This window comes from Vicugna pacos, chromosome 3 (genome assembly GCF_048564905.1).
Source record: "Vicugna pacos chromosome 3, VicPac4, whole genome shotgun sequence".
Classification (NCBI taxonomy): Eukaryota; Metazoa; Chordata; class Mammalia; order Artiodactyla; family Camelidae; genus Vicugna; species Vicugna pacos.
In genome coordinates this window covers 71,888,598-71,894,294 of record NC_132989.1, presented here as the reverse complement: position 1 = coordinate 71,894,294, position 5,697 = coordinate 71,888,598, and the positions used below count along the sequence as shown (strand labels likewise).

Sequence of the window (5,697 nt, the reverse complement as noted above, 5' to 3'; positions counted from 1 at the left end):
GCATGCCGGGCCGAGGTACAGCTCCCTTCTGGAGGAAACTCCTTTCCTTTTGCTCGCTTTCTGGGCAGGCAAGATAGAGAAGGGTATGGTGTCCCAACCCCCGTGATGTGCTGGTAAAAGGGTAACAACTGGCTCTCCGGAGAAAGTTCTAGGTATGTGCACACGCATGTAAATTTATTCTAAATTTTCCCTATATAAAGGATACACGGCAAAATTTAAGAAGAATAATGAAATATACAATACTCTAGGTTTCTAAACGTATGTTCAATTTATTCTCACAGAGTGCTTTTTGGTTTTGGGTTTTGTTTTTTTGTTTGTTTGGTTTTTTTGCTGACGTTTTATATCTATAGTCAACTTACAGGTAGAACCAAATTGTTCAATGAACAAATGCTTGCCATGAACAAACAGTAGTTTCTGCACGAATGCTGACTGGTATCTTTGTTTATGCTGAGTCTGATGAAAGACCAGACTTCCATCTGGTCAACGTGTGAGCGACCTCTTTGGCAGAATCAGATTGTAGTTTTCCAAAACTGCAAGGATATTCCTGCAATGTTCGGTGCGATTCACAACGCAGTGGCTCCCTCCATGACGCACCTTTAAGTTTAATTTGCCTTATTAACCTTTTCCATCACATTCTTGAGTCTCAACAATCTGCAAAACAATAAGCTAAGCCCAGCACTCAGATCCTGGGAGGTTTTAAGCTGCCCATGGGACACGACCACACACAGCGTTAAGAAGCAATGAGCAGAGGCACTCTGTTACGCGGTATCTCCCCATGCAGGTACGAAAGAACCTGTACCTCGCGAACAGAGCTAATAGTAAACTGCAGCAAAATGACTAGGAGAGGATGAATTCTGAGTATTTATTGCTTTTAATAAAGTCATTAATTAACAGTTTAAATTCAATAATTGCCATGTTTAACAGCGGTCTTACAGAATTCCTGAAAAATTCGCACTTGGCTTTGGGAGCGGGGAAGGGCGGCTTCTGCACGTTGTGCTCCCCGAGCCCCGCTGCGCGCACCTTTCCCTGCGGCCTGCGTCTAGGGCCCTGCCCAGGCTGGGTGCCCCCGTGGAACTCTCTGCCACTGCTTGCCCCCTGGTGTCCTCCACCAATAAGCACAGCACCGCCTCCCCGTGGCCGAGCACCTGCCCTGTGCCGTGCCCCTCGGATGCCCTGCCGGGCCCCGGGGCTGTGCCCTGGGTAGCCTCTCAGCTGTCCTCTCTAGCGGGTGCTCGGCTCCGCCCTGAATCTCTACAACCTGCAAATGTGCATCAGCGCAGTGAGCCCTGCCCTGCCCTACCCGCTTCCTGCCTGACTCAAGGTCCTGACCTACTCTTCCAGTTCCCGCCAACGGGCCGTGTCGGCTCTGTTCTCTCCACAGCTAGAAAGTGGGACATAATTATTTTTTTCTGCTTTGGCTCTCAAGCGTGTACTCTGTAAAAAGGGACAGGATGAAAGCTTGCCTTCTCTGGGTTCCTTTCTGGAGCACGCTTTACTTTGCTTGCAACGCCCTTTGTCACAGAGCCACCACCCCCACCTCAGGTTTCCAACTCAGACACACTGCTTCACCACTCCCAGATGGCACTAGAGACAATGAGCTTGGCTTTCTGGCAGGTATATGATTCAAGGATCTATCCAAAGTCCCCGTGGGTATATGTTTTGTAGGGGAAGGAAATGGCAGCGGAAAGCCATTCCTATATTAGGTCAAACTCTTTTGGTGTCAAATAAAAACTGGCTAAAGCAAGAAAACAAAAGGAATGTATTGGTTCATAGTTAAGACGTCCAGAAATGAATCTGGCTTCAGGTCAAGCTGGATCTAAGGATCCAGATGAAAATAATGTGACTTCCCTCTCTCTCGTTCCCATCTCTTCCTCCTGTCTATCGGCTCATTCTTTCCTCTTGCAAATAACCTTTCATAGGGGTCAGGAAAGGGGCCTCAGTGCCAACTCTAGGCTGACCCAGCCTCACTCAGGAACTACAGCAGAGAGGGACCCTCTATCTTTCCGTGCACAGAAATCAGAGAAGGACTTGAGTTGGCCCTGCGCTGGTCATGCCTTCAAGTCAGACCAGTCACGTGTGCTCTGATGGACCTGGCTTCTAGCAGGGAATGAGGGAAGGCATAGTGGGTGCTGTCTGTTCCCCACCCTGATCCCCTCGGCCTCGTCCCTTTCAGGGCTCACCTGCCACACATCTAAGTGTCTGGCACTGTGCCCTACAAACAAACCACTTGCACTCAAATCTTTGTCTCAGGATATCTCTACCTAAGATACAAAGAAACCACGATTAGCCCCTCCAGGGCCACATGGAGTGTGAGGGACCCTCCCCTCCAGGAAAAAAGTGCTGGCCAACCCCAACAGAGATCTACAATGCCTCCAACCATTCTGATGCTGCTCCTGGCACCAAGGGTCTGCTCCCTCCCTCCCAGCTTTCAGAGTTGGGTGATAGGATCTCACTTCCAGGATCTCTGCAATCCCTTCTGTCCTTCTGTGCAAGCATCCCACGTTCCTACACAGACAGCTTCTGGGTAGTTAGTCTCCACTCCCCCGCCCATCATGGAAATACTGAAACCAAGATAGGCTGGAATACATACCCACAGGAGTCCTCTAGCTTGCCCACTCTTGTATTTCAATTTCAGACAATTAAATAAACACTTGATTTCTAAGATTTTACCAAAGGCTATTTTTAGATTATAAGTAAATATATATAGGGAAAATTCATACAAACTTGCTATTCAGGAAATTTATTTTTAATACTGCCTTTTCCTTCACGTTGGCCCATGACTGTCTATGAAATACCTAACTGTTGGTTGACCTTCCAAAAGAGTCAACAGGAGGCTTGTAAACTGAGAAGGGTACACACATATGGTGTTTGCCCCTCCGTGTTCTGTGAAGGATCCTGGGTTTTTCTTAGGTTCTGAATTCTGCTTACTCTTCTGCAGAGGTTCAAAATCATTCATTGGTGGTTGTTTTCTTTTTAAACATTAAATTTTAGTCTCTCAAAATTTCTTTCAAATATCTCAGCATTTTTCAGAGAAAGCAAAGCCCAGAGCAATCCTAAAACCAGCCAAACCTGTGGCTTAAATTTGCGTAGATTTCCACATCGCTGGGGCTCTGGCCTTTGAAACCACATGATTTCCCACATTGGTTTTAAAAAACATTCAGGAGGGCACAGCATGTCCGCCTCTCTCAGAAGCCATTCACGCTATGTCAAGCTGCATTTACAAACGGCCAGGGGGTTGTGGGTGTCAGAGGACAAGAGCTTTCCAGCTATTCGCAAGTGGATGTCAGCAGAGTGACAGGTACGCTGTGTGCCTTTGCCCATGTAACAACTTTTCCATCAACTTTGTTAATCTGCTGTCATTGGGCTGAGTTGGAGTCTACATTTGTGAGTGCAGAAACTTAAAATTTAGCAAATCTTAAGTTTTAAAAATTTAAAATAATTACAGTCATATCTTTAGAAAATCTTTCTTGGATTTTTTGCATTTTCCTGTTCCTTGAAAAGATGATAATGAATTAATTTTAGTTTCTGTGCATTTTGATATCTTGATGATGTAAGGTTATCATGATGAACAGCCATCACATCATCATCACCATTTAAGCTGTAAGACGACGATGTTTGTTCTCAAGAACTTTCACAAGATGTAGAATTTTTTGATGCTACTTAAACTGTCCTTGGACCAGTGTGCTCTATGAGGTCCCCTCCTCTTGCTCCCTCTCTCTTCTCCTTTTTTCTACTCGTCTCTAGCAGATGTTCCCGAAAAACCAGTGCTTTCCACTGCTGTCATTGTTTAAGTCGGCAAATATTTACTTAGCATCTCCTCTGTGCCTGGGACTGTTCTAGGTACGGGGACCTCAGCAGTGAACAGAACAGACCACGTCTTCGCCCTCATGAAGCTTATATTCCAGCAGATAATGCCTGCCTGTCTTCTTTAGTCTTCTCTTTTTTCCTTGTCCTCTTCTCACCTTCAAAACCAATGAAACTTAAGATGAAATAGAATTATGTTTACGACGTGAGTATAAATAAGCTCATGTTGCACAAAGGGGCAAGAGCCTAGTCCATGACTCAACTCATGAAACTCAGTGAGTGCACTACATGATATGAATGTTCAGGTAGTGAAAACTCTACTTCTGGGTTCTCTGCAGTGTGCCAGATGGTTTGACTTGTGAGACAATGGCCTCTGGACAAATGCCATTTTGCTTGATTCAGATGATATGCTTTCAGAGAGAACCATTTCCCTCTCTAGCTCAATGGAGAAGGATGGTGATACATTATGTAATAAGCCATATGAAATTTTGCTTATAATCCAAAAGAACTTGTAGGATGTAGGACAAGAGGGGCATCTTGGGGCTGACCCTCCTGGACCAGGCTGAGTTGGTCTGGTTTTGAGCATTGATTCCAAAGTGGAATCATAGTGGACACATGTGAATGAACCAAAAGCCACCTTCCAGCCTTATTGCAACGATGTCTCCACTGGAGCTCAGAGAAGACAGTCAGACCCCAAGACCCAAAATCTTACTCTTTAGATCATCCCACTTTTAGGAACAGCCCGATGAATGCCACCTGGCTGGTCCCTCCCGATTTGGCTCCTAGAGGAGGGCAGCCTGCCACCCTGTCACCTGAAGGCTATTTTCCTTTGCTGACTTGATCACTGATTTTTCTTTTTTAACCCCATTTGTCTGATTTTCTCATGTGTTCAGGTTTGGCCAAATGGAAAAAAAAAAGAAAGTCTTCAGTTAATCCAAGTAATCATGCTGTGTGCGTGGGAGAGAGAAAACCTGAATCTTTTCCTGGCGGCCTTGCTGACTGCTATAAATTGTCCTCCAACACGTGTAGCGAGAGTGGAGCCAGAATTTCCACAGAAGGACTCCAACCAGGAAACTCTGGATGTGCTTTGTTTTCTAGAGAACTGTACTGGCTTTCAGGCCCCCTTGCCAGCTCCACACCCAAGGAAGACACTTGACTTGCTGCTGCTGTGTTTTAGGAGACGCCGTGGGCTTCAGACAGAAGCTAAAATGCAATCCTAGGCCTCAGAACGGGGCAGAACTTCTAAAAAGTGAGTCAGAGGTTAAGGAGCTCACTCACTCTCCGTTACAAAGGCAAAAAATAAAAACCTCTTGAAAATATTTTCGAAACCAGTCATGACACTCTGTTCCCCTAAACCATGTACCTGTAAGTAATTAAGAATGATCAATTCCCTTCCCCCAGAGAGTATATGGTTTAATGGTACAATCTGGGAATTTCAGGTGTTAATTATGGAAAGGCAAGTTGGAGGGGAGGGGGTCTTGGGGATCCTATTTTCTTCCCCCAGCACCTGAGTTTCTGAGAGGGACTCGCTGCTTCAGGCAGGAAGGATGTAAAGACCACAATCCCTCACCCCCAGCTAGCTTTTGAATCCATAAGACTTCTTGGTAGTATAAGATATGAGACCTTTTCCCATGAAGGCTTAGGAGGAGAAAGGATCCATGACTTCTCTGCAAATACAATTAAATTGTCAAAGACAGATACCAGCTCTGAATTAGGACAATAAATCTTTCATCTGGGCCCACACTGCAGCGAATGGCAGGAAAGGAGCCTCCCGTCTAGCTAGGGTTGAGTTTGGCCATGTAGCCTTTGAGCAGGAGGAGGCTGATTGATGCTCACACACATGAAGCTCTTCTAGGCTCAAAGCATGATGGGCGAGATGAATGGGGGTCCTGC

General features: G+C 45.8%; 1 long non-coding RNA gene across 1 annotated transcript; it reads left to right on the top strand.

Moving 5' to 3' along the window:
• Positions 1-5,123, top strand: LOC140689702 (uncharacterized). Its single transcript, XR_012064753.1, has 2 exons — positions 1-152; positions 4,698-5,123. It is a non-coding gene; the product is annotated as an uncharacterized lncRNA (long non-coding RNA).
• The last annotated feature ends 574 nt before the right edge of the window (positions 5,124-5,697 follow it).